Raw genomic sequence first — 26,121 nt, forward strand, 5'->3', positions numbered from 1 at the left:
TCCTTAACATTAGTAACGATTTATAGTAAAATAATTATTAATAATAAAGGAAAATAATAATTAAGTTGAAATAATAATAGAGCTTGTAAAATCGGAGCAGTCATTAATATTATAAATTAAAGGTTAACGTTAATGATATTTCAATCATATCTGAGTTAGGTCCAAATGGTCCTCTTGCTATACCTTACAGAGGTTTCAAATTTCATCTCTTCTATCCTCTATGGCTGTTCACCTTAGAGGGAACTGACATCTAGGCCTAATAGCAACAACTACCCATGACACTATTAGCAACTCATATGCTAAGTCGAGATAACGATGATGATGATGATGATGATGTTCATGCGCGGTGGAAGAAAGATCCGGCTGGCACCTCAGTCTCCTCCCGATCTCCTAACATGACACCACCGGCCAGTTCTCTTGCGCAGATTTCGACCTTCGTCGATAGCTTTTAGTGTAAGTTTGTAAAAATGTTTTACAATGGCTATCCCAATATCGTCAAATTAATTCAATTATTCACAACTTTATACATTCCTTCAATGACAGGTTATTAATAAATAATTAAAAATTACTACCATATTCAATAAAAATCAACTAATTATTAATAAAAAAATATATAGTTTTCAATAAATAATATTATTTTGTTTTGTATCGTATATTCATTAAGAAAACATTAACATAATGAAACATAAAATGAAAACATTTAAAATACTGATACTATTTAAAATAAAATAATTATGAATCCAAAAAAAAAATATAAACAGAATAATAAAAAATGTAACCTGATTCCGGTTATAAAATAATTAAAATCAATATTTGAAATTTTGAATTTATTCATATATGATGAACATATAACAAACTTAACATAATTTTAAAACAGTATTCTTAATCATTTTTTCTTATTAAAATGTTCGGTAACATTATTTAAGTTAATTGTAACACACAAGTAACTTTTTTCTACTTAAAACTTTGGATGATAAACAGTCCTTCTGAGATCCATCAACAACTGTGTCAAGTGCTATTAGGAAACTTCTGATTCAAGTGCGTCTGTTAGTTCTTGTGTATTAGAACCATTATAAATAATGAGTTGGGTTATTTTATAAAGAAAAAAATTTTATGAAAATGTAGAATAATGGGTCACAGGTCAGTGATAATTTCATGAATGGATATAGTAATACTTATCGTAATTTAATGACAATTTTTTCTGTAAACATAATAAGATATTTTACTGATATATAATGTTTAAGACAAAAAAAAAATCTATAATATGATATTAATACTGAAAACGTAGAATAAGCGTTAATTGTTAACAACTACGACTAAGTGTTTAAACAATTAAATAAAATTTGGAAATAGAAATAAAATATTCATCTGAGATTGGAATCAAGACAATAAATTTGCATAGATTAAGAAAATCAATCCTCACGCTACAGTGCTTAAATATTCTAACCTTATTTTTTTATGAACTGATCAAGTCCTAACAAAATGGACAATGAATAATTTATAGTCAATAATGGTTAACAACTTGGGAAGTGGCAAAGAAAGAAAAAATTCTTCCCTCCATTTATCATAAACAATAAATGATGTTGTGTAATTCAAGTAATCTAATATTTGGAATAAAAACTTGAAATATATAAAAGTTTGCCAAATAATTCAAAACTAAAAATTTGAATTTTTAAGTTGTGAGACACTCCTGAAATTTAAAAATAATATCTATATACATTTTTTTTTTTTAATGAATGAAAAATAGTATAAATTTTAAGTAGTATTATTAACTATTTTTTTCTTCATGTAGGACTAAATGATGGGTAAAGGAAAATGAATACAATAATAATATTTTATTGCCATATAATCTGATTTCTCAATTATCATTACTGAAATATATCTTTTGATGGAAAACAACATGAATTTTTCATAACACTAACAAGAAATTAATAGATATAGTTATTTATTCGAAATACGCTCCTCGGCGAGGAATGAAATGAATTTTTTAATCCTATCTTCATAAAAGTTTGAAGCCTGAAAGGAGATTTATTCCTGGAAGGAATTTTGCATCGCTCCTCCAGGTCTAAACACTCTGGTTTTATAAAACAGTACAAGGTCATGGAAAGACGTATTTGCAGTTGATTTGGACTGGTGTGTATGCAAGTTCTTCAATATTTTCTGCATCGTATTGTAGATCGATAAATTGAGGAATATTCTATGAAAACTTTATATTTTTATACCGAATACTCAAAAATAAAGATTTGTTTGACAAATTAAAATTCTAAACAAAATATAATTAAATTTATTTCAAAATTCAAAATTTCCCTCAAATTATCAAGAAAAAATATGACCTTTTTTTATCATAATTACTGATTTTGTTATAGTTTTTCTCAAGTAGATAAAATAAAAGGTGATATATTGATTTTTGTCTGAGTCCTTAATTGTGTATGAAGTAGCGTCTGTGCTTAGGATTTCTTAATTACAAATTTCAAACAGTAAGTAATAAGTGATAGTTTATTACCATTTTTTTTTTTTAGATTCAGATATTTTTTTATAAATGAAATATAAACTGACATTCCAGTTTCGTATCACATAATAGATCAATGAAAAAAACTATTAAATCATTCATAATTATGTGGCGTGGGTACTAAAATAAAATAAAATAAAATTACATTAATGTATTATTTAACCTTGTGATTGATAATATGATCACATGATGACCAATCTCGTAAGTTCAATAACTTAAAAAGATCCTTCCTAATGCATGGGCCCTTAGTTTATTTTTTCTATATTTTACTTTTCCAATGGAAAATTAAACATTCGGAAATAATGCAAATTAAGTCAACATCCAAAGCGGACCTTGAAAAACAAACCGAGTGACACAGATTGAGTACAACACATCCGCACCAGTCCTTGACTCAACACATAACAGCTGAGCAAATAAAAAAAGACATATTAAGCAGAATTTCGCATTTACTGAGCCATTGATTATGGAAATATGTTAAATATTTATATTTCAGGCGATAATTCTTAACGACCTATACAATTTGTATTTAAATTTTCATTTCCTATCTGCTTTCTTGCAACTGAAGAGAGAGGAGCTTTGCATTCATGCAAGAAACGAAAAAAAAAAATTAACTCAAAGTCAAAAATTTCAACTTATATTTTGCGATATTTAAGTCGGGAAACAAATTTGGTTCCCTGACCCTTTCGTCATATCCGTGTAACAGGTATAAGCGCTACTTCGGTTAACTCTATGTTGATGAAAGCTTTAAGGATTTTGAAGGTACCTTCGTGATTTCAAATCGATTTAAGCTAGTTCCTTTAGTTTACAGTTCCTACCTTAGCAGACACATGCGCAAACGTATAGATCAACAGTCTGCCCAAATCGATGCAAATTTGGAGAAATGTTGAAGTCAGTGTAAAAAAGGTCTAGTATTAATTCTAACCTAACAAAGTTACATTAACTACTTTGACCTATGCCAACGCTAAAGAATTTGGATTGACAAGCATACACACTGTCAGATAAAATTTGAGACAACCAGTTCTATAAATTGTGCTAAGGTGATACTAACGTCAATGTTATTTCCCAAATATATTTTTATACTAAGCAACAAGTTTTTTATCCATTCTGCAATGCACTGTCAATTATTTATATCCACTTATAAAAATGTTCAAAAAGCAAAAATTAATAACATTTATTTGTCGACTTTGGTCGTTAATGATTATAAGAGCGCTTTGGAATGAAAATTGTTAAAATACGATATATTACAAGTTTAATGAATTTGGTTGATTTTTAATTGAATAAATTAAAAAAAAAAAAGGTTGAAATCCATTGGGCTCTAGTCCACCAGTTAAGTCTGTAACTTCACAATTCAACTTTAATTTTATATAATACATCTCAATGCTCCTTTAAAATTGTATTATTTTAGTTTTAATTAAGATTCGATTGAACAACTATTTTAGTTTCTTTTTTTTCTGTTCCAAAATATATCGAATTTTCTGAAAATATTGAGGTCTTAGGAATTTTGACCGGCATTAAATTTTAAAACGGTTCCGTCCTCAGATTTTATTCTACATCAAATTAAAAACTAAATAATAGAATTTATTCTCAAACCTTGAAGTTATACTTGATCATTATCAACGGTAAGGGAGCTAGCAATCCTGATCCTGATCCAACTTACTTGGTAAAATTTTTTTTTCGCGTAATGATCGAATCCTATATAGTTGAGCGGAGTAAAATGTATTAAGTTATCGAATTCATCTTACCTCCTGGTAATGGAATCTTCTAACACAAAAATAAAAATCAATCATTTCACAGAAATCTGCGAGATCTAGAAGACCCCGGTATTCTGGATACTATATCGAAGGGACTAGGTAAGAAGTTGCAACAGCTGCTGATAATGCACATTTGAACGGGAGGCTCCCCAAAGTAGGCTTGCCTCCTAAGCCTCCACAAGGAACCACAGAAAACTTTAGCGTCTCTTATATTTAAGGCTATTAAATCCGACGAAAATTTTCAACTTTCCCTCCGCCTCTTAAAACAAATAATGCTCACATAAATGTACAATAATAATACTAACTCCAAGACCTGGACAAAATTTAAAAAATGTCTATTATAATGACGTAGAGGGTCCCTTAACCAGTTAACTAGAATTTAAAAAAAAAATTGAAAATATCGTATGATGTATGGAATAACTTACAATATAGTAATTATTACATTATTGTAATGTAAACTACGTAGTTTACATTACAAACGTATGTGAATTATTAATAGTATTGTACTAGTTCACTAAAATCATTGATTAAACAGGTCGTGAAAAAAAAATTAAGTTTATATTTTAACAATCAAATCTAGATTCTCTACATCGAATAAATTGAATGAAACTAGAATTATATTTCTAATTTTAATCGATTTATTTTCAGTTGTTACTAAATAACTCCCAAAACTATGAGCTTAACAGAATAGCTACATTCTTTTTATAGCATTTAATAACTAAAACATGAACTTTTTTTTTAAGTTCTCTCAGATTCTAATTTTCAATGTTTTCTGTTATTTGCCATTTTTAGGTGAGCCATTTTCCGTAAATCTTCTATTATGAACTGGAAATCCATTAGTCCAAATTCATTCAACTTGCCGGTTCTGTTGAATATGTTTGGCAATATTTCACAAAAAAAAAAGGGACAAACATTATTTTACTTTGTAGGACAAAAAAGGCCAATTTATATTGAAGAGTATCTTAGAAAGCAATACGAAGTACAAAGCCTCCATTCCCGTTTTGGTTTCAAATTGTAGCCAATTTTATCAGTTTTAAAAAATAACGCGACAATATATCCGAAAAAATTGCAAAGATAACAAAATATAGTTAGTTATACTTTCTACAAAACCAAATATCATCAGATAAAACAATTTTTCCAATTTTAAAAGTTGCGTGAATGAAATAAAAATTTGACATTCAAAAATCATACTCCAAATTTGTTATAGTTTATTTTTAATATTTAAAAGCATTGTAGAAAATCATGGTATGCTCATGAAGTAATGATGTAAAATGTGTAAATAAATAGGCTACCAATAAAATAATTTCATTGTAACAATAACTTCCATTCTAAAGAACGTTTTTCAGCTCTGCGACAGAACAATATAAAACTTACGACCAAACGTACGCTAAATTTCTCACTTCAAGTACGCTAATTACGAGTTTCTCTTTTTCCTTTAGAAAATTACACCACGGATATTCTTAAGCATTTGTCATCGTGTTGTTCCCATTAAAATTACCAAGTAAAATTCGTATCACTCCTCATGTTTAAAATTCATGAGACAGTTAAAAAACCGTCTCTGACTGATTTCACAAACATGACAATTCTATACCTGAAATGCCTATATCTACTATAACTTAAAAATCGTTATTTTTTTTTTTTCAATAGAATGTTTCAGACGAATATAAATTTTAGAAAATATAAAACAATATAATAAAAAAAAACCTGATTAAATAATAAGAAAATAATTAATAAACAAGATAAAGAGAATTAAATATAAGTAAAAATAAACATTCATGCCTAATTATTATATTTACGTTTAGCCTTGACAACTCCGAACCAGCCACCCTCACCCTCGTAAGAAAGCCAAGGGGCTACAAGTGATCGCAGTCGAGACACTGGTATTGAAAATCAGCGGATACTGAGTGAGGATGACTTAATAACTAACATGGAAAATATTCAAATAACGTACATCAAAACTCAAGATTAGCTAGCTTAAATCTGCCTTCAAAATTCTAACAAATTCTCTCAGACATTTTCAGATCCATTCGATTTGATTGCCGATACATGAGATTAATGATGAAAAGCTCTTTTATTTGAGAATGAACCAGAAGAGTTTATCTGTCTAAATAAGCTGCGAAATTCAAGAAACTAATTTGGATACGTGCTGATGAATAAATCACAACTAAATCTCAACTGAAACTCCCAACTATACTCCATGTTTTTATGGATTATTTTCATTTCGCTGAAAAGATAAAAATAAAAACCGAAGTTTAATAGAAAAAAATTGCCTGTTTACGTAATCTTTGCTCGCACTAACAGATTCATTTTTTTTTTTAATTTTAAATAAAACTAAATAGAACAAAGATATTATGTGGGAATAAAATAATTTTAGTATATCAGTATTTTTCAAAATATTTCAATTTACCAAGGATTCATCAATAAATTTTCGGTTATTTTGTTTATTTTTTGTCTCTGTTATAAAATATGTTTATTATTAGTTATTTATTAACAATTCACCTAAAGAAATGTTTATAGATTGAATTTTTAGTCAGTTACAAGTTAAATAGCATTATTTTATTATCTTTGTATAATGTGGACCAAGGTTATAATTTTTTTTTCAAGGTCAGTGATATAAATTAGCTAAAGTGTTTCTTTTTAAACATTTTGAACTAGTCCGACCCCCTCTGTAAGTCTCTAGACTATAACAGAAATAAATAAATAATTTAGCTCCTTCTTACTTCTAAATTACATGAAATTACAATGTTTTATATACTTCATAATTCTCTTCAGTAGCAGTAATATTTTCTAATCAAAATTACAATTTGTCTCATTACTACTAAATTCAAATTAACATTTTTCTCATTTGACTTCTCGCTGTACGATGAATTTTTAAATCTAAAGGCGATTAAATCTTCACAATGGTATTTTATCATAAATTACAAAATCAAATCACCAAAAACTAACTTTTTCAATTTTTTTGGGTTGAACAATTCCATCTTCCCTCCTAAATAATTGACGAGAATAGGTAAAATGCATTCGAGGAATTTATTTATTGCAAAACCCATGCTTTCAGAAGAGTATTATTACAAATGTCTTTCCACTATAGAGTTAGGGCAGTTATACTGGTACAGCACTTAGTATACTAACTTAAAGTAATTATCATTTATTACAAACAAATATTATGCTTTAACCCATAAACTAAATTTTTAAACTCATAATGATACTCTTACGGGATTTCTTGCGGAAGAAGTTGAAGAGGGTCAAGCTCAAATAGAATATAAGTTAGGCAGCTGTTAGAACTGATATAGGAGCATTCACTAAGTGCTACGATACTAAACGAACGAGGTGGACCACACTGGGAAGATAAACGCCACCGTAGAGTTGGCTAATTCAGTCTCAAGATAAGGGGAAACAGACTCTGCTAAATTACCCCAACTTTTTGTTGGCCCCCGGCCATACCCGCTTTTCCTGACACCTTTTCCTAAACGATAAAAATTTCCACTCGCCGAGATATAACACTTCAAATGAGAAACATAAGGCAATTATGTAAGCCAGCTATTCAACATTCTGTAGGTTTTTTTTTTTTTTTTTTTTTTTTTTTAAATTCTTTCGTAATATGACATTTTTAAAGCAATAATAAATGTATATTTTTTATTTTATCTTAAGTGCCAATTAGTCCCTGCTTAATATGTAATTTTTTACATTAACAAAAGTATTTGTTTATAGAGTTTGGGTCGACACAAGGAGGGCTAACGAACCCATAGGGTCGAGTCACGCCTACTATAACAGAACAAATAATAATTTGCAAAGGCATATACCTTAGATTAAGCTAAATTTATTAGCCCAGCTTAAAAAAAATAATTCATTGCATAAAAGATTTAATTTAAGCGTACAAACGATATTTAAGGTTTTAATGACAGTCATAAAGTAATGTGTTTTTTCTCAGCTTTCTTACATTATTTATATTAAATTTACCGCCGATTAATCCGGATATCTTGTTAAATCTGGTTCAATTTGCAGAAAGGAAATAATCCAAACCGACAACAGTGACCAGACCAAATAAATAAGAGCATTAAAGGATCCAAACGGGAAGTTTTCACATTGAAGTTCTGGTTCTAATAAAGAAAAAAATGAATACGTGACAGGGGTACGAACCAATGCGACTCTTAAATATAAATTGGTGAGTTATGATATCAAAATTTCTGAAATTTAATGTAATGCCTAAATAAATTTTTTAAAGAATAAATTTATTTTTATAAATAAGTACTAGCTATTACTCTTTTGAAGGAAAAATATCTTTCTCGATAGCCTTCCTAAGCACGAACAGAGATACAGAACTAAAAGAACACGCTATACACGGCCAAAGGAGAGGACAGAGGAATACATCAAGAGGGAGGGGAGGTCCCTAGGGCTGTTGTCTTAAGGGCTTAGTAGAGGCAGTACTCCTGTTTGGCCAACTCCTCTAGGAACATGACGGCGCTTTGGGATATTCTAAGGGTCTGTACACCTGCAGTACCACGTCCTCATTCGATATGATACTTCTAGGTAAAGGAGTTACTGAAGCATGGAAAACATCCTTGGGGTATAAAAAGAAAGGAGATGAATACTGGAACCTAATCTATCTTTTCATAAGCGGAGGAACTCGATATCTATCAATTTTTTATGCATATTTCTAGTCTTCTACCAAGCTCTCATTGAAAATTTTCCCTCTTAAAATAAAATTATATAATAACGGCAAGTTACGACTAGACAATCAAATGTTTATATTTCGAGTAAGTCGAAACGAATTGACCTTTTTTTTAAAATAAAAAAAAAATTAACAATTTGTAACCCCTTCGTTCGTCCATACAATTACGAAGGAGTGGAAACACCATTGAGGTAGAAAAAGAAATGAAATGAATAAATGAAAATAAGTTTGGCGAACTCTAGCTAACCTATTTTTTAGTTAGTAAAGGAACTAAATATAACTATAATTTTTTGTCTTACTGCACATTTCCGGTCTTTAATGTAAATTTGTGAAATATGCCTCATTTATTGAAGAAAAAATACTACGGCATGGAAATGTTTTTATTCAGAGTGAATAAAACCGAATAGACCTTTCTGAATAGGAAAAAATATATGAAAAAATTGAAATTCCTTAGTTTATTCAGTCGCATAAAAAAGAGCTCAAAGTGAAAGGTCATTAATACTAGTTTAGTTTATGTTAAAATACCTAAACACTTAGTTATTAATATTACGAAATGTTTGAAATTTGTTTATAATTTTTTTCAACAAGTAAAGGAGATTTAAGCCGAGCCAAAAAAATAAACAATTGAGAAGAAACCAAATTAAGGAAAATGCGAATTTCATTTGAACTGTTAAGACGGGTGAGAAATTGTGTAAACAAGTTTACCAACCTCATTACTAACTTGTCCAGTTTCTGTTTTTAACAAGGAAAACGATTACTTAGCATGGGACCCCTCCCAAAATGGAAAAAAAAAATACTCGAGAAAAAAAGAGGTCATGTTCATATACATGAATTTCCCCATTAAACAAAAACCAGAAAAGTTAAATGGAAGATAATTATATGGAACACACTTGTGGTCTTGGGGAATATAAAACCTAGACACGCACACACATACAAGAATATAACGTGAAGACCTCAAACAAGACTAAATTTAAAATATCTAAATATACCTAAATGGAGAAAACCTCATTAGTCTGAGACGTGGTTTAACTGGATTTTTCTCTCTCTTATTCCGGTCTTAATAAATGAGAAAGATAGCTTCTTTTATTTTTATGAGTTAAAATGTTATTTTCGGTAGTTCACTTAATCGAGAAAAGAATTAATTATACATAGCTTTCTTAAAATCATTTCGAAATTACTTCAATAAAAATCATAAGCATATTATTATGAATGTGAATAATAAACTGGACAGTGCATGTTCTATATTTTCGAGAAGAAAATTATTTAAGATTTGAATATTTTAATAATTGCTAAGGCACTCGATCGTAAACGGAACTAATTACAAATTTATAATTATTTAATAAAAGTATTAGCTATCACCGGATTCTTTAGGGCTCATTTCACAAATTTTTAAAATAATTTTTTTTTTACAAGAATGATGTTGCTATTACGCCATAAATAGAGAGAGAATGCTGGTTGAAGATAATACATTGTAAGCAAAAACATTTCAAAAATGTAATGATATAATTTTTTTAGAAGCCATGTTTTACAAGCGATTCCCTCATTGGTGAATTCTCTTTATTTTTTTTATACTAAAAAACTTATTATTTTTATAAATTGGTAATCTCTGCATTTATAATGTCTGTAAAAAATAGTTTATCAGCAAAAAAAATACTCACGGAATAATTAATATTTTCATAATAGCGTAAAATTAATACTAAGAGAAGAATCTTCTTGAAAGAACTTCATAACACAATAGGCTAAAAACGAGAAATTCTGTTAAGGTTATAAAATATTGAGGAGTATTTATTATAAAAATATTATATATCCTGGTTTAACGAATTTGGTTCGAATATTACACAACATGAAAGGGTTATTAAGGACGGGGAAAATATTTGACATACAATTAGTCAGACATCTAAATCCCTGTTATATACGGTTTCGGGTCTAAATTATTTATTTGTAAAATCTTTTTCGGGTCTAAATTATTTATTTATAAAATCTTTTTCGGGTCTAAATTATTTATTTATAAAATCTTTTTCGGGTCTAAATTATTTATTTTACTAAAACCCATATAGACTTACGCCTGCCAAATTTATGGACCTGCTAAAAAGACACAGATTCAGAAAATACAAACTATTCAATCACAATTTTTAAGACTGGAAACGAACTCACCAACCTACGTTTCAAACGAGACCATTCACACCGACCTACGCATTCCGACTGTATCGGACCACATTTATATGACTGACAAACGGTTTCACAACACGCTTAATGGACATTTCAATAAATTTATATGACAGATGGCAACACATGACATTCCTGACGTACCCAGGCGTAGACTGAAGAGGAGTTGGATGCGGGACCTCCTAATGTAATAAAATAATTAACGTCAGGAGGATGCACCACTGGCTCCTTCATGCCAACTCATACCATGCTTGATAGGACATCTCATTTGCTGGTTGCAAAGTACATTTACAGGTGCAAATAATAAAAAAAAAATTATTTATTTATAAAATCTTTTTTGGGTCTAAATTATTTATTTATAACATATTTTTCGGGTCTAAATTTTTTATTTATAAAATCTTTTTCGGGTCTAAATTATTTATTTATAAATATCTACTTTTTAATGACATAACAGATATATTAATACCATATCTATATTATATACCGTATCTCATAGAATGAAGATTATTTTAGTAATAAATCAATAAATAAATACTCTGAAAAATTCTCAAATTCAACTTTTGTCAAATCTACCGAATAATCTAATAAAATGGAATCGATAAGAGTCATAAATAAAATAAAGATAATAAAATTTCATATATGGGTTTCCAATGGGAACTATTGGGCGGTGTAGCATTGTTCCGGTCAGTTGAGAATTCACTGCAAAGGCTCCCAGTTCCTGGAGAACGATCCACTAGGACCGGGACATTCCAGGCGACCCCAATCTACTAAGGCCACTTTTGCTGGGAAACTGGGAGGTCCAAGGACCAATTTCAGCTCAGAATGGAATACAATTCGAATTTATTTTTAAATTATCTAAAAGAGATTAAATCTAAAAACTTAAGGAAACATGAAGAAAATATATATATTTGATAGAAATTTACGATGTTAACTAAAGTTTCTGGTTTATTTTAGAACAACAATTATAAACAATAACCAATCCACCTAAACAATTATAATATTTCATTAAAAAATATTTTATAAATACAAACTTGTTTTTGTATACATAAAATATATAATAAATATTATGTTATTGCTACAAAATAAAAATACCTTCAGGAAATAAAAAAAAAACAAAAAAAAAAAAAAAACTAAACAGAGCAATGTATTCTAAAAACCATTAAGGGCTTGTTTAATAAGAAAACCAAGAATATGGAAATTTTAATACAGATCAGAATTGTGCGGATCTGAATACAAAAGCGGATTTCAAATCCATCAGCAGAAACAGAATACAGTTCCTCATTCTTTCATAAAAACACGGAATTTAAAATAATATTTATTTTTTCACTTCACTCTTAAAATGGCATTTAGAAACCAAAAATAAAAATATTTTACTTCCTTTGAAATTATAAATTCATCGGAATAACCAATCCTTAATATTAAACCGAAACTTTAGGTGAGGTAGGACAAACTGGTCTAAGCTGGACGAAAACTAAAACAGTTCAAGCTCACGTTCTATAAATTATTTATTAAATAGAATAGAATGAAAGAGAAATTACAATTAACCCAGATTTCCCTTAATCTAATTCCGTTTCCTAGTCCTTAAATAATAAAATCGCAAACAAATCCTAAAATTAAAGAAGTTTCATTTCTAACGTGAGGCGCACTTCACACGTATATTTTTCTGGGTTTTTTTTTTTTCAACTTTTCATAAGAAATAATAGAATTTAAAGATAACAGTAATATAAATAGATGTATAATATAAATGTTGATTTATTTATTGATTTAAATTATTATGATAGGTTTTTAAATTAAAATAAAAAACTGTTATGTTTATAAAAATAATTTATATGTAATAATGTTGAGATTGTTGATAATTTTATGTTTGATTTTAAAATAGGACTCCCTTCCATTTTAAAATCAAACAGTCCGAAACGTTATCAAATTGGTAATTAAAGAAGGATGATAGAAGATTTAAGGGTAGTTTAATTTACCGGAAATTGTTATACATAGAAGTAAAAACCTTATAAAAACTTATTATTGCCAAATAATAACATATAAAAACACATATAAATATATAGTGTCCATAAGTATGTTTATATAAAATACATATCAATATTTCATACATTTCTATTGGATCTTTTCATTACTTCTTAAAAGTAATAAACCTTGAAAGTTGAAGGTTCCAAGAACCACCCTTCGTGAAAGACAACAGTTTGTTTAAGTTACCAATTATCAACGGAATCAAAAGGATATTTTTAAAAACTGAAAACTATCACCCATTTATAAACTTTTAAAAATAATCCGATACTTGAAAAAAAAAAACGAAGAAGAAGAAAGCTTGAGAAACAATGAATAAGGAACAAATTGATTACTTCAATCCAATGCCGAGATATTTCGCTCAGAGAAGCGTGCTGAGATGGTGTCAGTAACTGGTGCCAACTTCTCGAACGCACGGTTAGAGATTGGCTGCGCTAGAACAGTTCTGGATAAGGATCGTAGGGATCAGTGAGAGGATGACTCGTCTTTCACTTTTGAAGAAGAGCCATGTATAGGTATCTGATATCTTACTCAACAGGATGGAAAGGTGCTACTTTCTTTCTTTGGGAACCCAACCAGCTCCTCACTTATCCATAAACTCGTGTACGAGAACAGAAGTGCAAATTCCGCCAATCTGGAAGAGTCGTTCGGATTCTCGAAGATAGTTTCTTAGATCGCTCATACCAAAAAAAAAAAAAAATTTCATGACTGATTGGATTTCAGATGACTGATTTGGACGCTTACATTAACTCATAGATCGTCTATCCAAAACCCAAGTGGCGTATCTTCAAATTTTACTAATGCGGGTTTCGTCACATGATTTTCAATTACTTTTCTAATACTAAAATTTTATGTGAAGTCTTTAATTGAATATACAAAATGATGATTAATTGATTATTATGTTAAATTTTAAATTAATGATGTTATCCAGTTGACCGTGGATAATATATATGAGAAGAAGATGGTTGGGAGGAGCGGTCAGAGAATTTCTAGCCTTCGTCAGGGCTAAGAATAAAATAGAACATAACAACCAATGAATAAAGAATATATAGAAATATTAAAGTAAATAATTGTACAGAATGAATATATATAAAAATAAAGGAATTTTATTTAGTCCTGTGATATTTTATCTAGCAATAAAGGCTAGATTTGTATTTGAATTTGTGTAGAAATTCTTATTTGTGTTATTCGCTGACCGTACCTCCAACCATCTTCTGCTCATATATATTATAAAGTAGTGATTATCTTATATTTGCAATCAAAATTCAAAGACGATTATATATATATACACATAAGATCGTTTTTATATAGACATATAAAATCCGGAGTTTAAATAAATAACATCCATTATTAATTTATCATCCATTATGATTCATTAAATTATTATTGAAATAACAATCTATCTCTTAGGTGAAAATTAAAATGCAATACAAAATTTTTTGCCTAATTCTTTATGAAAAAAACCCAATCGATTGGTGTATAATAAACGTTAAATACATGGTGAGCAAAGGTGAAATACGATATAAAAAATTATATTAAATATTTTGTATAATATTTTTCGACCTAGTATTACCAATAAAATAAACAAAGTTTCATTGTAAATGGGTGACCCCACGTGCGTAGCCTCCCTTGTCAGAATTTTTAGGATCTCAGGTGGTATTTATTTAATTTAATTAAAGACTTCATGAAGTTCAGCCTCAAGTATTCAGTAATTACTTATGACTTAAAGTATCTTGAAATTGTATTATTTTTCTTTTATTATTAGACTTTGAAAGAAATTATAATACCTCGATCGAACTTAATGCAATTATAATAGTGTAGATAACTTACAATTAGTTGTGACCTTATAACTCTTTGCCGTAAAGTTTTAACTTGCCAACGGTAGGAGCGGTACGTATTTCATTTTGGTTCCCGCGAAATGGCCTAAATGACTACTTAAAGAAAATGTAGGATATAATGCATTAAGACAGGACTCTCTTTGTTCTCTTTGTCGGGGCTCGCCAACGCAGTCGTGTCCATGACCTATCTGTCATATCTAATGCTCTCCAAACAATTAAATTTAATATCGCCAGAGCCTTATTTAATTATATTATATTTTAACCAGTAATAATATTTACCTAAACTGTCTTTGTCTACAATTGATAAATAGCTCATTTTACGTTTTTTTGTCTACATAATTTCCACGTCGTCTAAATCGAATAATTTAAAACTTACGGAATGATGGGAAACTTAAGGATTCCTCTGTTCATAATGTTGCGGGATTAATGAGGATTGGGATGAGATAAAAATAAAGTGTTTAAGGATTTAGGATTCCTACTTCAAAATTTAGTGCTCCTTGGGGATTCTTGACCAATTAATTGGTAACAATTGAACACATTTCTACAGTAGAACTCTCCTTATCCGTCTTAGTTTTGACCAAGACATTGCCGGTTAATCTGGACTGTATAAAACAAATATCATAAAATTAAAGGAGAAAATTAAAATGTAACAAATACTAAAAAAAAAAAAAAACAAGTCATTTTCTGTTTTTAGTGTCTAGTGAGACCGTGAAGTAAGATTTTTTTTTATAAATCAAACATTAAATTTTTTGGAAGAGATATTTTATTTTTTAACGGTGCCCTGCGTTGACAAAAGTAACTTTTAATTCACAATTGTATTTAAATCCAACGTTACCATAGCTGTTGGAAAGCTAAGTTTCCACTCTTTCAATCTCTTTCAAAATATTAATGATTTTATCCCTTTATAATGGAGAAAAAGTAGTTGCTATAAACTAGTAGTCATATCTTTGGTTCTACTTGGTTTACGTAGTTCTGGGTTTTACTCTTCAACACATGTCTAGTATTTCTGGTTTTTACTCTCCAACACATGTCTAGTCTACTGTAACCAAAAAATTGTTCTTAAAGTGTTCGTCTGTATGACACTATAATTTCAAGATGTATAACTAATAACATTTACAATATGAACTATATAAAACAATAAATAAGCATTATAGAATTGAGCGATGTTGCTCAACTGAAAAATTCTCATCATGTTGTTTATCTTATTCTTGCCCCAAGGCTTTCAATAATTAATGAATATGATTAAATAAAAAAGTAAAATTAATTCTAAAAATATAATAAATTGTAAAACTGAAAAAGAAAAAAAAATGGACAGGCTACTAAACACGTACTACTGAAAAATGGGTTTACAACCATAAAACCTCTATTTAAATTAAACCACTATCGGAAATACATTTGAAAAGTAAATAAATTCCCTAAAATTCCATCCATATGTTTCATAACTGTACGATCAATACCTGTTCCAATATTTTAGGATAAGAGAAAGAATGCGGAGTAAATTTTAGTAAAACAAAATAAGGTAGGATTGAAAAGAGGACTGAAAAGAAAACATATCGGATAACCAACAATCAGGCCTTTCTACATCGCTCACAACACAAATAGGAAAGGTTGAGCAAACAGTGTTCCTTAAGTAATTGCCCTCGCATAGATATAAGGGTAGATGGGGATGTAGTCAGTATCCAGTAGCAATTCAACTTTCTCTAGATTGATTCAAGGGCCTACCGTATATTATATAGCGCTAGAGGCGCAAGCATAATGTTTTAAAGATGGTCATCGAAAATGACAACTGAAATAAATTGTTGACTTATGTTTTAATTTTTAATTAATTTAATTAATTAATTTAACTTATGTTAAAGTTATAAGTAATAAAAATAAATTAAACAATTTCAGAAAAAAAAGTCTGAAGATATCCTAAAATAATAAAAATTAAACAATAAAGCGAAACTCGTATGATATTGATAAAACATAAGGGGATATTTGAAAAATTCATCATACTATATCCTAACCCTCATATAAAATTCTTTAAACGAAAAGTTTTCCAATTTAATTTTCATAAAAAACTGGTTTCGTAAAAAATAAAATCTGGATAGTAATTAATATACACCATATGACCACCAACTACCAGCTATATGAAAAATGTAGGAGAAAAATATTAAGCTGCTGAATTTAGGAGGTCTATGCTAATTCAACAATATAAAAAGTATGCTCTTATTAACACCCAATTATTTCTATCTAATTAACAAATTAATAAATTGTTATTGTGTACGACAATACTTTTTAAACTTGTTAACCTCTATCCTCTCCAAAATATTTTCAATTAATACACAACAGATACTCCTTAACTACATCTTACAGAGATGCTTAGTTAGCTTGCGAATTTGAAATTTCAAATGTTAAACAAGAACTTCAAAATATCACGAAGAAAACAAATAACATATATATTCTCAAATAAATATAATTATTACAATATTTTGAAAGAGGCTCTTCTTGACGTGGCCATCGAATTACCGGTCCCTTACATCCCAAAATTAAGGAACAACATATAGATTTAAGATCTCATGTAATAACTCCTTAAAAATAAATATCATATTAAGTTCAATAGTACTATCTAACCTTTCTAATTCCTGTTCCAAGCAAGATTTTTTTTGCTTCTTTATTTAACCATTCAACGCACAGAACACAATTTAGAGCATTGTTCTAGCAAAAAACAAAACAAAAATAATCAACATTTTTATTTTGATTTTAGATATCGCTCATAATACTTATAGCTATACTACAACTTATAGCTCCCTATGTAAACATAGGCTAAAGCTATTTATAGGGGATTATTACAGAGACTAAATCATTCTTATTTTCAATATATTTCCCGACTATGTTCGTGTGTAAAAAATTATAGCAGCATACAAATACAACAGTTCGACCTGTTTTAGTGTGCTCGCATTAACTCTAGCGTACAAGTTACGGGGATATCTTAAAAATAAGAACTTTGGAGAAATTAAAAAAACAGGCCATAATAGACAACAGGTAAATAAATTTAGTCACTAATGCGTATTTCAAACAGGTAATATAACCAAAAGAGGGTAGGGTATATCTAAAAAATTGGTTCATCCTTCAACCTAATGTTTAATTGTTTATATGTTCTGGGAAAAATATAACAACAAAAAAAGTTATATTCTTCCTCTATCTTAAAAGAGGCGGACGAACTATTTTACATATTCTAATGAATGTGAAACCTCAAATTTTCAGGGAGTTTTAGTACCGTGGTCGATTATATAAGTTCGGTATTGAAAACAATAAACCGACAAGTCATTTAATTAAAAATAAAGGAAAAAGTTTTAATGCACAACGGACAGAAATCAAGAACTGATTTTTCTCTTTTATTTTCTCTCTTTCAAGAACAGTAGGGAAAACTCGATCGCCAATTCACCCGTGGCCTTAATTCGATTTGGGAGTTTGACTATAATCGCTCAGAGATCCTAATCCTTTGCCTCCGACTAAATCACCCATAAAGTATCAGCTCACCCGAATAAAAACTGAGCCCAATACTTCTAGCGATTTCTCAGAGATAATTGATTCAGAATCGGGGAGTTAAACCTTTGCAAGTTGTGCCCAACTTGGAAGGAAATTAAAATTCCCGGTAAGGGAGGGAGGCGAAGAAAGATGTCCTTCTGTAATTCGATTATTTGCATTCTAGACGGAAAGTCTTGAGGAAAGTAGGAGGAGGAGGGTCAAATCCCCAATCGAAAGGCGCTCATCCTTTCTGACTACAAATGGGCCAAGATTGGTGCATTATCTTTCGGGCTACAACTTATAGCAAGTACGGCTGTTATGAAACTTCATTGTAGTGTTGTACCTGTTTCGAAATAAAATTTAGACTAACACTAAGATATGTTGGATAATAACTTCTTAAATGAAACTCTTTTAAAGATATTAAAACCAGAAATTTCAGGCTATTTCATATTTCAGGCCGTTATTGAAATTTTTCATGAATTCTATAAATGGAATTATTATACAAACTCAAGTATTGTTATATAGAAGTTATCTTGACAATCAACAGAGCTACCTTTCTATAAAGTCTAGATGAATATTCAATTTTTTTTTTTTCAAATGATACTGAAGTCAGATACATGATGTTCCAACAACCTCATTTGACTCTCTAAAAAATACAGAACCTTGCGCAGTTTTCACGTTTCTGAAAGATTTTGACAGTCAAAAATAGTCGATGGAACATACATATAGTTTATCAGTAGCGAGATTACTTTTAATATTTCATAATAATTATAAAATCTTCTGCTTACAAAGTAAATTAAAAAATAGCTTACCATTACCGTAACTTCAACTTATCTTATAACTAAGATAATATACGCTTACCTGAAAAAAAAAAAATATATTAATAAAAAAATGTAACATGCTCTAGCCCTAGCAATGCAAGAGAGATATGAAATATAAACGGTCAAAATTAGAAATGTTAAAAAAAAATTGCTCAAGCAATTTATTTATTTATTTTATTTTTTTATACTGAAATCTATTAAGTTCTGGAACACTGACTGCAACCACCCCAATTTACAATCAATCTCCGCTTCCTTTAGAGGCAAACCTTAGATAAAGTAAAGATTACGTTTGTAAATAATAACTATAGGAGTGTAATAAAAAAAAAAAAAAAGAAAAGAAAAGATTACAATTTTAGAAGGCATTTAGGTACTCTCTGGACAAGACATTGTTGGCTAAATGAACAATATTATGTTTCATGACTAAGTAGTTAATTTTATTTTATAAGAATTCTTGTTTATACGAAAATTATTATACGCTTCTTATTTTTATTTTCTTTAATTTCAATTGGCTAGAGCTCAATATTGTTTTTTATATCAATTTAAATATTGTATTTTGAGTTCATTTTAATATCTTTCATTAAAAACGTATTAAAATATAAACACACTCAACCTTTTTTTATAAGGTCAGATATAAGAAATAAAGATAATAATGTAAAAATTTAGACAGGTGGCTATTGCAGGTGGCTTACCACAATACAGAATTTCCTGGGCAGTCATTAGGAAATTTATTTTTTCATGTATTGTTGAAGTCCTAAATAAATAAATAAGTAAATAAAATGACCCTAAATTACAAGAAGAATACAGAAGAGAACTGACCCTCCTAGACCAAGAATAGGGGGAAAAATGTCCACCTGGTATGAAATACTGGACTGTCATAGGGGATAGGGGATGCGGTTCTCATCTTAGAGCACGCAATCTTATTAATCCGAACCCTCTATGGGCCAGCCTGCTTTATTCGGATTACATACCACGCAGGATTTTTATAACGCAATGTTATCATTGCGAATGTAAATTTAACAAGCATAACAAAAATAAATTTATAAAAAAATTAAGAAATTTTAACATTCAACTGATAAAAAAAAATATTGATAAATATTAAATCCGGTTACAACAGAAAAGGGTTAATTAACACAATACTGATAAAAAATAAAGTAAATAATAATAACAAAAGTAAATTTTAAACAAAATAAAATAAACATTCCCCACTAGCCACTGAATTCAGCTGTATACTCTCCCCGCTTATGGAGTGTAAAGCGGGCTTAAGCAGATCCATTTTATCAATCCATAGATAAAAGGAATGTGCTAATTATAAATGCTAATAACAATGTTTGCTGATATAAATACCTAAACATTTTATTAAACTTCGTGTTTTGGGTTTAAATAAGGTCTATGACTTGGAATATTTAAACTAGGATGTAGACTATTTAATATCAATAAATTAAATATATATTATTCAAAAACGAAAATTAAAAATAGACTGACATAGCTATAATTTATATTTTAAAAAAAGAATCTATAAATTTAATTAGAAGAAGGAATGTCAAATATTTGTTTATAAAATTAAGACAATGTTTATATTTAATGCAACGCTAATTTCCATACTTAAAAATTCATCTTTTAAATATTGATATTATTACTAATAGATATTGTAAATTTCTAAAATATACTTTGATAAATTCCTTAGGAAGTTCAATCCTCAGAATGCGAGTAATCTCAAAATTGTTCATGCTTAAGGTTTTACTGCCGCCTCAGTCTCAACAACTTAAGTTTATATAACTTATAAGTTTTTAAAAACATAGTTTTCACATTTTTCTATGAAGAGTAGTAGTTGGCACAGAATATTAATGTTGATCACCAACAGATTTTTAGTCTTCGCAATTTAAACAACTCTAACGAGTTAAATAACCGGTGACTATCTGCTAATATGACGCCCACTAAAAAATAAATTAGAAGATATAATTGGGTTATGTTTTGTGATTGGTCGCCTGGTATTTCTTAATCCTGAAACGGGATCACTAAGAAGAAAAAGGAATCTAATCGAAATACCACATTGAAAGGCAATGTTTGTCTATCATAGTAGCTAGAAAGTAAGAAATATCGAAATAGATAACGGAATCAATTTAGCCTTAGAAAGTACTAAAAGTATACAAACAGTATATTGTTTCAATTTAATAGGTTTTCGGAATGGAATGGGAATGAGTCTTCAACAGCGAACTTCTTACAATATCAGTTGCCAAAGATAAACACCATTATAGAAGTTATTATAAACCCTACTTTAGCGAACGAAGGGAACATGGAAAGATAGAGGATCGCAAAGTCATTACTGGTATAGATGATTGCAACACTTAAAAAAAAATTTCATTCCAATTCCAGTTCCAAACTTTATAAATTTATTTTATGTTATATGTTTAATATAGATCTAGGACTCCAAATTAATATAATATACCTATTTGACAGAATTAAAAAAATATATTAATTGACAAGAAGTTGAAAAAAAAGCACTACAGTACGCTGATTAAGCAGCATAAGATCTAACAACACTGTAAAACAACGAGGAAATTAATAAATGAATTAAGTATTAACAGAAATAAATTGAATAATTCCTTCGATAAAAATGAAAGGTTCGGAGACTGAGTTATTAAGCAATAGTTCTATTAGAAGGGAGGAGTAAGGTTTACGATATCGTGAAAAATCAAAAATCATTTAACAATTCAGGGTATGATAATTACATAATGAGTTAAATAAAAGTAATTTTTTTTGTTCGAAATTAAAATATCTTAAAATTAAGGTACTTATAGGCTATATAAAAGATTTAAAGAAATAGTAAAAAAGGAAAATGAATGATTAAAAACAGTAAATATAAGGAAATGTAGATGAAAAGAAAACCAAGGTTGTGATATGTATAAGAGTGCTCCTGAATATTTAACATTCGCTATTCAAAACTACTCCAGAGAATATTGGATATCCTTAAAAATAAAATAATATTTTTATATAATTCAGACGTGAAGACTAAGAATGTATAAGTAATATAGTATAAGAAATGCCATAATTTACAATACCACAATTTCAGCTTGCTATCAAATGAGGAGATATCCACTATCTGAGATAAAGGGATGAGATCTGACACTGAAATAAAGTTTAGTATTTCCTCAAAGCTGTGATTAATACCTCCTGGTCTGCCGAATATCATTCCAGCCATAAAAATATTAACAAAAAAATTTTTTTGGATACAAATCAAAAAAGTGGATACCACCCAACAGAGGATAAACTAATTTTTAATGTCATTTTACAAACAAAAGTGGATATAGGTTAGTCCAGTTTCATTCGCTCCATAATTATTTTCAGATTCCAGATTCAAGACTATGAATTCCATCAGTGAAAATCAGCTCCAATATTATAACGATGTTCAATAATTGGAAGATTATAGAAAATGCAAGTTTAATAATCAAAACTGGTAAAATGCTATCTTCTTTCTAGAACAAACATTTAAATGAGGTTGAAAAAAGAATGAGAAAAATATGACTATGAATCTTTAAATGGATTTATTTTCTTTCCATAGCTCATAGAATTATTAAATGAATAAACAACTCAATAAGTAAAAAAAAAAAAAATATAAAAATAAATAACACAAAATAAAATCGAAACGCGTTTAATAACGACATAGGAGAGAAACTTAATTACTTGAGGTGATTCGGCGAAGACTGACACGGCTTAACCCATTTTAATGAAGCTTAGTGCTCGTCTAAGGCGTAACTTCCAACTTGATTCATATGCAACTTAAAACTTACAGCTTAGTCAAGCTAAGGAGAAACGAAATTACTTTCTCTAGGAAGAGGTTGCACTTGGAGAAGTATTCAGTTGTAAAAGCAGAAAGGTTTAATTGAATTTATTATACTTGTAGAATTCCAAGAAAATCCAAGATAATTTTCTAAGAAGGCGTAACGAATAATCGATAACGAAGGAGAAAGGTTCGAGAGGAGCTTGGAAACTAAACCTGGTCGCTAAGGGCTAATAATTTAAATGGTCCTTGGGGAGAAAATAGGCTGAGTGTCGTCACTTCTGGAATTAGACAAATGTTCATACAATTTTAATAATCACTCCAGAAAATAAAAGACGTCTACTAAATGAGACTTGACATTTAATGACTTCTATTTCTCTTCACTTTAACCAGATTACTGAGTTCCAAGTAGTATAATTTGAGAAAATACTTAAACTAATCCACTTCTATTCTCTGCTAGAGATGACTTCAAGTGGTAAAACAAAAGCTATTCAACAACTAAACAAAGTGTAATTAGAGGCATGAGGAGAGAACTGAAAGTCCCTTATCCAAGTCCTTCATTTGTCATCAAATACAAACGATTCAGTGTATCCGAACAGTTGGTATGAGAAGAACAGTATGTAAACTTACGTTGCAAATGGACCAAGAAGGCTTTGTTATCATACTGAAAGGGTTAAAATTAAATAATGTAACTCATTTTTAGCTAAATAAAATATATGTGAACCGTAATTCCAAATAGATTTCGGTAAGTAAGTTTATATATTCAAATTCCTTCGAGTTTTACTTTTGAATGTTTTAAAAAAAGAAGTGACAAATAAAAATGAATGACAAACTTCTACCAACATTATGTTGGAACTTTGAAATTAACAATTAGAAAGCACCAAACTCAAAACAAAACGCAGATAAATAAGTTTCTAAAACACAAAATTGATTCAGCTTAAACAAAACTTTTAGAATTATGCATCAATATCCAAAAGGGGATTGGAGGTTGATTAAAGAGACAGCTCTAATTGGTGGCAATAAAAGTGGATCGGCTAAATCCAACGAAGTTGGAGAGTTGATTAATGAAGATAGCTAGTACAGGATATTCCCTGAGGCTTTCTATCCCAGCCTTGTTAGCCCTCCGCTCCTGAGGGACCACATAATTCGGGGTTAATATATTCAGTGGGAGGGGGGCACCCAACACAGTCAGCGGGTCTCCACCTCCGAACCTATTCCACGCCACTCTGCAGTGAGCATTGGGTTAGTGAGCAATATTAATGTAGTGGATTTATCGTTAAGTGGAGGGTCACTTAGCAGAACGAATGATATAGTAAACACTCTTAAGACAAAACAATATTAAACAAAGGCCCTAACCGTTCACAAAATGCGATATGAAGTTAGGAAAAAGAATGTAAAAAAACAAAACAAAAATAAAAATCTAATTACCAAACATAACCAAAAACGTTGGCCCATAAAATGACTATGCCTTCTCTATTTATTTACACTCAAGAGTTTCTTAAAATTTAATTACGCAATATAAATAAAAAACTCTAATTTTTAATTTATCGTATATTAGCTTATTCCATTGAAAAACAAATTATAATATGATTGCGAAGTTTGTAAAGAAAATAATTCAAATTATTTTATTTTATAATTTATATTATCATTCATATGTTACTGTTTCAATAAGAAATCACATTTCGAAATTCAATTTAATTCAGTGGAATAGTTTAAACTTTTCTGAACAAAAAATTTAAAAAAATATTAATAACATTGACATGCATAGCACGAATGAAAAGCTTAAACTAAAAATTATAATAAATAAAATTAGTAGAAAAACTAATGTTTTCAATTGTGTTTATACTTTGCCATGAAAATATGGTTAATAATAATAAATAATATGGTTCGTCTACTTATTGTAGTCTAACTAACGGATGGATTGCATTTTGACTGCCGATTTCTCCACTATGAAATGTGTATTGAAACCGGTTGTTTTTTATTTTTGTTTTTTTTCATGACTTATTTGATAGTTCAAACAAATATTAATTTAACAAAAACAGTGAAAATTTATCCACTCTAAAGTACTGTTCAGATTGCGTTTTTAAGGTGCACCTGCCAATTTTCAAAACTACAAGATCCTAAATGTGCAAACGTTACATATTTGAGCTGCTTGCTTACTAGATTTGTGATTGCCTAATATTGTGACCAACTCACCTATAGAGGAGTTTTTTCCACAAATCGAATAGAGCTTAAGGTAAGCGCTAGAGATGCACAAAAAACATTTGAACAATGAAATTAACAAGAATCTGAATAAAATACTCGATAATTGAATTTATCCGGTACTATTCCTATGTATTTTTATCATCTATCCTCTTTGTCGACATTTACATTTCTTTTTATTTTGACTCTTTGCATTTTCTAACTTTTTAAAATAAAAACCGAAGATAATATTCCAATCAAATATCATCACAGAGATTCATTACTTTCTTGGTTTACCCAGCGTTTGTAGATGTTTTGTACAAGCGGGTACATGTGCGTGATATACACGCTTATATATATATATATATAGGAATAGGTCATAAACTTTACTGATATATTCTGAAACCGTTTTCAGATAACTAATTTGAACGTACCCACTTCAGAGATACAACCCGAGTAGACGCCGATATAAGGTTTACAATATGATTGCTACAAAGAATCTATAAGAAAGAGAAACGCTATATATAATGAGAAGAGCGTATAGGATGTTTAATAGGATATCTGAGAGCGGCTAATACAATCAGAATCCTACGTGACTGGTGTTTGCCAAGTGGCCGTATTTGTCAGAAATGGCTCATCCACCTCCATTCCATTACCAACCTCGAATTCCCCTCTCCTTCAATAGAGGAGGCCCATTCTTTTCAACCGACTCAACAAAATTAGTACTCAGCGGGATGAAAGTGGTGGGGAATAAGGAAACTGGATAACTAAATTAGATCCTTCAAGCATATATTCTAAAATATAGATCAAACGTACTGATTCAGTATTTAATTAAGTATGATTTATTAACGTAAAAAGGAAAATTCAGCTTGGTGGATA

General features: G+C 29.3%; 2 protein-coding genes across 3 annotated transcripts in view; one reads left to right on the plus strand and one right to left on the minus strand.

Annotated features, from left to right (window-relative positions):
• Positions 1-26,121, minus strand: part of Rpn2 (Regulatory particle non-ATPase 2) — a 440,957-nt gene that overhangs the window by 29,679 nt on the left and 385,157 nt on the right. The window lies entirely within an intron of this gene.
• 5-HT2A (5-hydroxytryptamine receptor 2A) overlaps positions 364-26,121 on the plus strand; it is a 118,000-nt gene continuing 92,242 nt past the window's right edge. For both annotated transcript variants that reach the window (XM_014423990.3, XM_014423991.3), the window contains exon 1: positions 364-453. The gene's annotated coding sequence lies outside the window, so the exon portion shown is untranslated. The remainder of the gene's footprint in view (positions 454-26,121) is intronic.

The sequence above is a fragment of the Halyomorpha halys genome, unplaced genomic scaffold (genome assembly GCF_000696795.3).
Source record: "Halyomorpha halys isolate HHAL.00 unplaced genomic scaffold, Hhal_1.1 Scaffold448.1, whole genome shotgun sequence".
NCBI lineage: Eukaryota > Metazoa > Arthropoda > Insecta > Hemiptera > Pentatomidae > Halyomorpha > Halyomorpha halys.